Source organism: Schistocerca piceifrons, chromosome 5 (assembly GCF_021461385.2).
Source record: "Schistocerca piceifrons isolate TAMUIC-IGC-003096 chromosome 5, iqSchPice1.1, whole genome shotgun sequence".
NCBI classification, from domain to species: Eukaryota; Metazoa; Arthropoda; class Insecta; order Orthoptera; family Acrididae; genus Schistocerca; species Schistocerca piceifrons.
In genome coordinates this window covers 707,885,768-707,896,239 of record NC_060142.1, presented here as the reverse complement: position 1 = coordinate 707,896,239, position 10,472 = coordinate 707,885,768, and the positions used below count along the sequence as shown (strand labels likewise).

Below are 10,472 nucleotides of genomic sequence, written 5' to 3'. Positions count from 1 at the left end.
ACATATCATTACTCAAACGGATGGGCCTTTTTCTTCTATCTACTGTCTGAAACGGCTCCCCCAGCCAGTTATTACAAAACAATATACAGTATGAGCTTTTTATCTTGAGACAATAGAATAATTGAAAAACTACGGAAGGCTTAAAAAATGGAAAACTACATGTTCAGTATCTTTAAAAATGCTTTCCAGTTATACCAGTGTTGATCTCCACGCCGCACCCCCATGGGGTGGGGCGGGGGAAAGTTTAAAATCTTAAATAGGAACATCCGATTTTTATCGTAGAATCAGATTCTACGCGAAAAATTTGCAACATTTATACGTAACACTTTCATCGTTGTGCGATGAAGGGCGCTGAAATCGACAAATAACAAAACTGAGTTCCAAAATGGTATTATCTCGAGAAAGTTCACTGAATCAAAAACGTAAAAACAGACGTGTGTGGCAAACGAATCAGAGTTTTGCAGTGTTCTCCATGCAGCTGTTTTGTAACATTCATTCAGTCATTATTTGACTTGACAGGAGTCGATAACGCTGTAACCATTTATGTTCGACGTTTTCCAAACAGCGTGCGATCAAGCGCTTCTTTTTGTCGTGTTATTCGGCAGTTTTCCGCTGAAGGAACCGTACAACAGCGAAGAAGGAACCATGGAAGAACAGTTGCTGGAAAGAATAATGAAACTGTGATATTAGCTACAGTGCATCATAACCCCTGCATTAGCGCTCGGTAATTAAGTCGTGAATCGGGGGTTAGTCAACTTACTGTTTACCGAATTCTAAAACGTAGAAAATAACATCAGTTCTACATTTCCGTCCATCAGGAACTTCATACCAATGATTTCCAGAACTGAGTAACAGTTTGCCAGCGGTCGCTCCAGCAAATACAGAGAAACCCCAATTCTTTTGCTCGAGTATTATTCTCTGACGAGTCGATCTTCACGAACCACGGTACGATTGATCGACACAATATGCATTATTCGAATGTGGAAAACACACACTGGATGCACCAAGTTGCACATCAGCGTTCGAGGAATGAGATCGTCAGGTGTGGAATAAAACTAAAAACTAAACTCCGACCGACCAGGCCATGAAGGCCCAACGGTACTGACCGGCCGCCGTGTCATCCTCAGCCTACTGGAGTCACTGGATTCGGATATGGAGGGGCACGTGGTCAGCACACCGCTCTCCCGGCCGTAGGTCAGTTTCCGAGACCGGAGCCGCCACTTCTCAATCAAGTAGCTCCCCAGTTTGTCTCACAAGGGCTGAGTGCTCCCCGCTTGCCAACAGCGCTAGGCAGACCGGGTGGTCACCCATCCATGTCCTAACCCAGCCCGACAGCGCTTAACTTCGGTGATCCGACGGGAACCGGTGTTACCACTGCGGCAAGGCTGTTGGCCAAGTGTCGCATAATTGGCAACAAACTCATTGGTCCATTCTTTACCGATGGAACCTCAAAAGGTGATGAAATGGAACATTCTTGGAAGACGTCTTCCAATATTGCTTGAAGGCCTTGTCTTGGACTTGAGACAAGCAGTGAAGTTCCTGCATCATGACTGTACAGCACGTTGTTCTGTAGCAGCACGGGAAGTATTAGATCGCATGTACAATCGTCGGTGGATCCGAAGAGGCGGTTTAGTGTCTTGCCCTGCAAGATCGCAAAATCTTACTTCACCTGACTTTTGTTTGTAGGGTGACTTTAAATGTGAAGTTTATAATTAACTGCCAACAACGCGCGGTAACATGATTTAGCGTATCTCCAATAAATGTCAGAGGATTACGTCGGAAACATTTCTCAGTTGTGTCGAATCATTCCATTTGCGAATAAGTAAGTGTGTCAAAGAGGGTGGCGACATTTTTCAGCACTTACTGTGAAATAATTCTTACAAACAAGCACGCCGTGGGTGAGAGGATACACTTCAAACTAGCTTTCTTTATAAATACTGAACACGTCTGATTTACTTTTTTCAGTTCTGTGCGTGTTTTCTCAAAATAATACCAGCCTGGGACTCAGTAGCCTTGTTTGTCGGTTACAGCGCCGTCTATCGCGGTACGACAGAAATGTTACATACAAAAGTTAAGCATATTTATGTAGAATGCGAAACGTCGATAAACATGGTATCCAACAGTTTAAGATTTCAAAGTTTCCCCTCGCTCTAGCCCTGGGAGTGGAGCGGTGTGGTAAGAACTGGTACCAGCGGATGGCACTTTTAAAAATATTGAACACATATCTTTCCGTTTTTTAATCCGAGAGAGGGAGAAAACCGCTTAAAACCTTAAAAGGCACCTAAGAACAGTCTACTAACCTCCATTTTGATAGTCCTTCACGTATTTCTTTATTTATTAGTTCATTTCCTCTTGTATTGAATGTGAAAGCAAAATATATTTAAAATATTTTGTTTTTATATTTGCTTTCAAAAGTGCTAAAACAATTACATTACGTTTTAATAAAAGATGGTTATGACAGGCGAAATAGCTTCAAACAATACCGGTGACGGCCATGAGAATTTGCCAAATGTAGGTGCCGATGTCGGAAGTGTTGGGAATTGCATTCGTATGAGTTGCTATCTGCTGTGGATGATGTGAAAGCTGCACCATAAATACTGGTAGCTTAGCCCAGCTAGAGGACATGGGCAGTTTTAATTTCTGAATTAATATAGATGATGTATGTACAGCAACGAACATAGATGGGAAGCGTCGGAGATACAATGGGCTTTTGGTCTCCTGGGGGACGAACTATTTACAATGAATTTTGGAAAATGTGATGAGAGGTATGAATTTCAGTACCATATGAAGGATGTCGGTTTGAGATGGTAACAGAATAGAGAAGACGAAGTGGAGTTTCTGAATTTAAGGATTTCGGAGAATGATGTAATTTCGAAGAGGGGTATTCCTGGGGACAACAGTGAAAGTAAAGATATGTCAGGCTTACCTTTCGAGGATTTTATAGCTGAGAAATATGATGAAAAGTTTTAATCCTAATGTTCAGTTAATTTTATTAGCTTATCGGCTTTCTGTCGCACTGTAGGCAGATGAAGTTGCAACTTAAGTTTGCATTCGTGAGGCAGTTAAACATATTTTAGTCCTTTGTGTTTCTTCTTGTCGAAAAATCATTTCATGTTAAGCACGGTTGAAACTACGTTCAACGTTGAGCAAATGCTGGAAAATATCTTGTCCTGTATCATTTATGATAAGCAGCAAGTGGAAAACCTAACGAAATGATTGAAGAAACTTTCTTGGACTTCCTACAGGAAGGAAGAAATATAGGAGTTTACTTTGTTTATAAACGACACAACTACAGGGGGAACACAGACTCTAACTGGACAGGCTGACGCAAGAATTCTTCAAAGAGCTTTTAAATACGATCGATCGGGCATTCGACTTAAGTGATTTCGGGAAATCACTGAAAATCTGACAAAATTCGTATAGTCGGTCCCCTTCCGAATGTGAGTTCAGAATAGTTGGCTTTAATAGTACTGGACCATATTCATGAACCAGAAACAGAAGACGAGCTGCGATATTTACATAAAAAAGGTGTCGTAACGCTGTAGAAAGAACCAGCGCGAGTGAGTGAGGTTATACAGTCAGCACGGAACGCCAAACGTCACGCGTCTGAGTATTTTATTGGTAAATTATTCAAAGGATACCGATGGAGAGTTACGTGAAGATGACAACTTCGTCTCTGGGAAACGTGAAGAAATCCTCAGTATTACTGGGTTAACTCTTGGTATGGAAAGAAAGAATTTAAAAAGAAATGAATTATCTTATTTGCGGACCAGGAGAAAGTCTCCCAAAATGTAAAGCGTAATACAGTGATCAGAATTCAGAAATGAATGGGGACGAATTATAGGCCAGCTAAGTTTACAGTATCCACAAAAACCAAGTGGAAAGAATAATAGGGGAAACCCAAGAAAGACTTGAAATCCACAAAGGAGGAAAATATCACTGTACGAGGGGAGTTCAAAAAGTACGTCACAAGTTATTGTGGCAGGGAAAGTAACTTGAATTGAATGCTAGGGTAAACTTCAAAATGACAAAAATACGTGATACTATGTTTCAACGTAGTCAAAAAGCCTCTGTGTGCAGTGGTCGGAAAACGCTCCACCAGACGTTCAAATCCTTGATCACAGAAATTCACCCCTTGGTCACGGAGACAAACGAGAACCGCTGTGTTCAACGCCCTCATCGTTGGAAAATCTCTTTTCCCCGAGCTGTCTTTCACCTTGTCGAAAATGTCGAAATCAGGTGGTCCCAGCATAACCCACGTCTGTGCGGCCGTCGTCAAATTGGTGGCACAGTTATCGCTGCGGTTTGACTCGACACTGCATTTGGTCAACATACAGCCAGAATATGAGAGTGAATGTGTGTGTAATTTAGACATCTTGCTCTCTAGAAACGTACTGTCCCACGTATTCCAATTTTAGAGTACCTGTCAATCGACGTGCCATTTTACTCACACGCTGTGACGCTCCTGTTATCCCTGCCGCAACATAGCTGTGTCTCCAGAAAACCCGTAACATGGCTCTCTTTTGGCAATGCCCCATTCTTGTTGCACAGTGGTCTTAGCGTAGGACAACATGTGTGACTTACTTTCTGAAGTCCCTTCGTGCTTTATTACTTCTATAGTTTTACTTTTAAGTCGAAGAGGCAATGAAGGAAGTAAAAAACAATTTTTGTCATTAATAAAGGGTGCGACCGAGCCAAGCACGTTGATACGACTTATTCGGGATGGTTCATTGATAGTGACCGGGCCAAATATCTCACGAAATAAGCATCAACTACAAAGAACGAAACTCGTCTAGCTTGAAGGGGGAAACCAGATGGCGCTATGGTTGGCCCGCTAGATAGCGCTGCCATAGGTCAAACGGATATCAACTGCGTTTTTTTTAAATAGGAATGCCCATTTTTATTACATATTTGTGTAGTACGTAAAGAAATATGAAAGTTTTAGTTGGACCACTTTTTTCGCTTTGTGATAGATGGCACTGCAATAGTCAAAAACGTATAAGTACGTGGTATCACGTAACATTCCGCCAGTGCGGGCGATATGTGCTTCGTGATACATTACTCGTGTTAAAATGGACCGTTTACCAATTGCGTAAAAGGTCGATATCGTGTTGATGTATGACTATTGTGATCAAAGTGCCCAACGGGCGTGTGCTGTGTATGCTGCTCGGTATCCTGGACGACTTCATCCAAGTGTCCGGACCGTTTGCCGGATAGTTACGTTATTTAAGGAAACAGGAAGTGTTCAGCCACATGTGAAACGTCAACCACTACTTGCAACAAATGATGATGCCCAAGTAGGTGTTTTAGCTGCTGTCGCGGCTAATCCGCACATCAGTAGCAGCCAAATTGCGCGAGAATCGGGAATCTCAAAAAAGTCGGTGTTGAGAATGCTACATCAACATCGATTGCTCTCGCACCATATTTCTATGCACTAGGAATTACATGGCGAGGACTTTGAACGTCGTATACAGATCTGCCACTGGCACAAGATAAATTACGGGGCGATGACAGATTTTTTGCAAGCGTTATATTTAGCGTAGAAGCGTCATTCACCAACAGCGGTAACGTAAACCGGCATAATATGCACTATTGGGCAACGGAAAATCTACGACGGCTGCGACATGTGGAACATCAGCGACCTTGGCGGGCTAACGTATGGTGCAGCACTATGGGAGGAAGGATAATTGGCCCCCATTTTATCGATGGCAATCTAAATGGTGCAATGTATGCTGATTTCCTGCGTAATGTTCTACCGATGTTACTACAAGATGTTTCACTGCATGACAGAATGGCGATGTACTTCCAACATGATGGATGTCCGGCACATAGCTCGCGTGCGGTTGAAGCGGTATCGAATAGCATATTTCATGACAGGTGGACTGGTCGTCGAAGCACCATACCGTGGCCCCCACGTTCACCGGATCTGACGTCCCCGGATTTCTTTCTGTGGGGAAAGTTGAAGGATATTTGCTATCGTGATCCACCGACAACGCCTGACAACTTGCGTCAGCGCATTGTCAATGCATGTGCGAACATTACGGAAGGTGAAGTACTCGCTCTTGAGAGGAATGTCGTTACACTTATTACCAAACGCATTGAGGTTGACGGACATAATTTTGAGCTTTTATTGCATTAATGTGGTATTTACAAGTAATCACGCTGTAACAGCTTGCGTTCTCAGAAATGATAAGTTCACAAAGGTACATGTATCGGATTGGAACAGCGGAAATAAAATGTTCTAACGTACCTACGTTCAGTGTTTTAATTTTAATTTTAAAAATACTTACTGATGACCATAGATTTTAAGTCCCATAGTGCTCAGAGCCATTTTAAAAAACCTACCTGTTACCAACTGTTCGTATAAAATTGTGAGCCATATGTTTGTGACTATTACAGCGCCATCTATCACAAAGCGAAAAAAGTGGTCCAACTAAAACATTCATATTTCTTTATGTACTACACGAATATGTAATAAAAATGGGGGTTCCTTTTTTAAAAAACGCAGTTGATATCCGTTTGACGTATGGCAGCGCAATCTAGTGGGCCAGCCATAGCGCCATCTGGTTTCCCCCTTCAAGCTAGAGAAGTTTCGTTCTTTGTAGTTTCTTCGTTTGACGCTTATTTCGTGAGATATTTAGCCCGGTCACGACCAATGGACCACCCTGTATAGCGGGCAGTCAAATTAAAATGAGACAGATAAGAAAAGCCCCCTATACAGCGTGTTTCCGCACGAGCGTGAAAAAATGTAACAGGACACAGAGGATTGTCCACTGAACAATGTGTAGCAGGCAGCCTGGGGTCGTAGAGGCCAGCTTAAGAAGATATGGAAGTATACTCGTCCATCGCTTTGTGTAGCATTACTGTTTTCCAGCTTATTTACAACTAACATCCGTACAAGTTCACGCGTACTACGCTGTTTATTTACAAGTATATTCTTTATTTCCTGCAAGGAAACAAGGAGGACGAGACTGATTACGAGGAAGTCATGATGCGGCTTTTGTTTACTTGACCATAAGGTTGGTCTCTTGTATCGTATTTACATTGTCCCATGACAGAAAGTTCGTTACTCAGTGCTGTTCACAGACGTACAGCATAGTACGATGGAGCAGTACCGGTGCAGTTTCGAAGAACTCACTGACAAGCACATTATGTATGGGGAAGTACGTTGCAATACTGTCTCTGTTGAAAAGCGGTACAGGGAACGATTTCCTAACAGCCATCACCTCAACCGTTAGCAAGACGGCGCACCGCCACACACCTACATCTACATCTACATCCATACCCCACAAGCCACCTGACGGTGTGTGGCGCAGGGTACTTTGAGTACCTCTATCGGTTCTCCCTTCTATTCCAGTCTCGTGTTGTTCGTGGAAAGAAAGATTGTCGGTCTGCCTCTGTGTGGGCTCTAATCTCTCTGATTTTACCCTCGTGGTCTCTTCGCTATATATACGTACGTAGGAGGGAGCAATATGCTGCTTGATTCCTCGGTGAAGCTATGTTGTCGAAACTTCAACAAGAGCCCGTATCTAGCTACTGAGCGTCTCTCCTGCAGAGTCTTCCACTGGAGTTTATCTGTCATCTCCGTAACGCTTTCGCGATTACTAAATGATCCCGTAACGAAGCGCGCTGCTCTCCGTTGGATCTTCTCTTCCTCTTCTATCAACCCTATCTGGTACGGATCCCACACCGGTGAGCAGTATTCAAGCAGTGGGCGAACAAGCGTACTGTAACCTACTTCCTTTGTTTTCGGACTGCATTTGCTTATGATTCTTCCAATGAATCTCTGTCTGGTATCTGCTTTACCGACGATTAATTTTATATGGTCATTCAATTTTAAATGACTCCTAATGCCTACTCCCACATAATGTACGGAATTATCTGCTTCCAGCTTCTGACTTGCTATATTGTAGCTAAATGATAAAGGATCTTTCTCTCTATGTATTCGCAGCACATTACATTTGTCTACATTGAATTTCAACTGTCATTTACTGCACCATGCGTCAATTCGTTGCAGATCCTCCTGCACTTCAGTACAATCTTCCATTGTTACAACCTCTCGATATACCACATCATAATCCGCAAAAAGCCTCAATGAACTTCCGATGTTATCCACAAGGTCATTTATATATGTTGTGAATAGCAACGGTCCTACCACACTCCCCTGCGGCACACCTGAAATCATTCTTACTTCGGGATACTTCTCTCCATTGAGAATGACATGCTGCGTTCTGTTATCCAGGAACTCTTCAATCCAATCACACAATTGGTCTGATAGTTCATATACTCTTACTTTGTTCATTAAACGACTGTGGGGAACTGTATCAAACGCCTTGCGGAAGTCAAGAAACACAGCATCTACCTGGGAACCCGTGTCTATGGCCCTCTGAGTCTCGTGGACGAATAGCGCGAGCTGGGTTTTACACGATCGTCTATTTCGAAACCCATGCTGATTCCTCCAGAGTAGATTTCTAGTGTCCAGAAAATACTCGAACATAATACGTGTTCCAAAATTCTACAAGTGATCGACCTTAGAGATATAGGTCTATAGTTCTGCACATCTGTTCGACGTCCCTTCTTGAAAACGTGGATGACCTGTGCCCTTTTCCAGTCTTTTGGAACTCTACACTCTTCTAGAGACCTACGGTACATCGCTGCAAGAAGGGGGGCAAGTTACTTCGCGTACTCAGTGTAAAATCGAACTCGTATCCCATCAGGTCCTGCGGCCTTTCTGTTTCGAGAGATTTCAATTATTTTTCTATCCCTCTGTCATCTATTTCGATATCTACCATTTTGTCATATGTGCGATAATATAGAGAAGAAACTACAGTGCAGTCTTCCTCTGTGAAACAGCTTTAGAAAAGGACATTTAGTATTTCAGCCTTTAGTCTGTCATCCTCTGTTTCAGTACCATTTTGGTCACAGAGTGTCTGGACATTTTGTTTTGATCCATCTACCGCTTTGACATAACACCAAAATTTCGTAGGATTTTCTGACATGTCAGTACATATAACTTTACTCTCGAATTCGTTGAACGCCTCTCGCATAGCCCTCCTCACACTATATTTCGCTTCGTGTAATTTTTGTTTGTCCGCAAGGCTTTGGCTATATTTATGTTTGCTGTGAAGTTCCCTTTGCTTCCGCAGCAGTTTTCTAACTCGGTTGTTGTACCACCGTGGCTCTTTTCCATCTCTTACTATCTTGCTTGGCACATACTCATCTAACGCATCAGTGTGGATGTCGGCACCCACGTCAATGCTGTATTTCCTGGTCTTGGATTAGAAGGGGATGTACTATTCCATGGTCTTCGAGGCCACCTGACCTGAATCCGCTTGATTATTTCCTATGAGGATAACTATACTCACTTGTGTACGAGAGGCTAGTGGATACGGAGACAGAAGTAGCTGCCAGAATTGTAGCTGCCTGTCATGTGATTCGAAACACACCACGGATATTTGTCAGGGAGCGTCAGAACCTTGCTCGCCGATGTCATACTTGCATTAAGGTTGATGGCCGCCAGTTTCACCACGTTTTGTAACATACAGTACAAATGGTGAGGTCATTGCGTCAATGATGGTATTTCACTTACCTGTAACTAAATGTAAATAAAAAAGTACACAGTAATGTGATTTTATTCTTGTTATATCCTTAAGCTGGCTTCTCCGACTCCATGTTCCCTACCTCAAATTTTTCAGTGGAGCATCCTCTATGTTCTGTTAAATTTTTGCACCGTCTTACGGAAACACCCTATATATAAGACAGGCAATAAGAAATACTCAGAAGAAGTGTTATGTGAAATGGACACGTCGCTCAGCACAAAACTCTCCTTAAGCATGAGCAAATCGAAGAGAAAGGTAGTAAGAAGTAGCAACCAAACAATAAGAAAATGTACGCACATCGGTTGACGTGAGAGGTCAGGGCCGCACAAGAGGCAGGTTTATGTGATAAGAGCGAGTGAGAAACCTGGAACAGGGGTACAGCTGACGTCTGTTGTATGGAATACGGAATTCGTCCGACTATCAGTGTGATTATAAATGCCTTTGGTAATGCCAGGAGTGACAGTAGCTAAAAAAGCGTATACTGCCTAGCTGCTTCTCTGAGAAATAGCCGTTTATACTACATGAACATAAACTGAACCAACAAAATTTCATTGGTTATTCACGGATATTCGGCGATGTAAGGGATCAATCAAATCCAGTTATTTATTAACGAATGACTTAATGTAGATGATTTCGATCCCTTATTATATTCTGATCCATGCGGGAGTACCGCAGGGAAGCGTGATAGGACCTTTATTGTTTACAATATACATAAATGACTTAGTTGACAACATCGGTAGCTCCGTGAGGCTATTTGCAGATGACACGGTTGTCTACAAGAAAGTAGCAACATCAGAAGACTCGTACGTACTCCAGGAGGACCTGCAGAGGATTAATGCATGGTGCGACAGCTGGCAGCTTTCCCTAAACGTA

The 10,472-nt window shown here is 42.7% G+C and overlaps 1 pseudogene; it reads right to left on the bottom strand.

The window, feature by feature from the left end:
• Positions 1-1,275: 1,275 nt before the first annotated feature.
• LOC124799377 lies at positions 1,276-1,393 on the bottom strand (annotated as a pseudogene).
• Positions 1,394-10,472: the final 9,079 nt, after the last annotated feature.